The sequence below is a fragment of the Danio rerio genome, chromosome 1, assembly GCF_049306965.1.
Source record: "Danio rerio strain Tuebingen ecotype United States chromosome 1, GRCz12tu, whole genome shotgun sequence".
In the NCBI taxonomy this organism is placed as follows: Eukaryota; Metazoa; Chordata; class Actinopteri; order Cypriniformes; family Danionidae; genus Danio; species Danio rerio.
Genome location: NC_133176.1, coordinates 1,940,001 through 1,940,795, shown reverse-complemented (window position 1 = coordinate 1,940,795; position 795 = coordinate 1,940,001). Strand labels below are relative to the sequence as shown.

The 795-nt window shown below is 35.1% G+C and overlaps 1 long non-coding RNA gene across 1 annotated transcript in view; it reads right to left on the bottom strand.

Annotated features, from left to right (window-relative positions):
• Positions 1-499: 499 nt before the first annotated feature.
• The window catches only part of LOC141384236 (uncharacterized), a 98,673-nt gene continuing 98,377 nt past the window's right edge, over positions 500-795 (bottom strand). Inside the window, exon 4 of the long non-coding RNA XR_012405303.1 lies at positions 500-795. This exon is cut by the window's right edge and continues 1,237 nt beyond it. This is a non-coding gene — a long non-coding RNA (uncharacterized lncRNA).

Genomic DNA, 795 nt, shown 5'->3' with positions numbered 1-795 from the left:
AGCAACTTAAAAGCAATTCATTTATACATGATATTATAGAGGGGTAAACTGTTTTGGTTGGGGTAAATAAGAAACAACATGTCAACTGTGTAAAACACCTTAGCAACACACTAGAAAACTAATAGTGACACACTTATACCTAATGTTGTTGATAGGAGTCTTTTGCTTCAGGCTAATAAAGAACAACCTAGCAACCATGTAAACCATCTTAGCAACACCCTAACAACTTAAAAGCAATTCATTTATACAGAATTTTATTGAGGGGTGGAGTCTTTTGATATAAGCTAATAAAAACCAGCCTAGCAACTAATGTAAATCACCTTAGCAATACCCTACAAACTTTATAGCAACACACTTATGTAAAATATTAGTGAGTGGTGGTCTCTTTTGATTTGAAGCAATAAGAAAAAAACCTAGCAACCATCTAAAACACCTTAGCAACACCCTAGAAACACACTTAGAATAATATTGACGAAGTGTTTTTTTTTGTTTTTTTTTTGTTTAGGCCAATAATAAACAACCTGGCAACCACGTAAAACACCCTAGCAACAGACTAGACACTTAATAGCAACACACTTATACTGGATATCATTGAGGGATGGGCTTTGTTATTTGAGCCAATACGAAACAACCTAGCAACCATTTAAACCACTTAGCAACACCCTAGAAACCTAATAGCAACACACTTGTTCAAGATATTACGGAGTAGTGGGCTCTTTTGTTTAAGGCAAATAAGAAACAACCTAGCAACCATGTAAAACATCCTAGCAACTTCATACAAACACACGGACACAG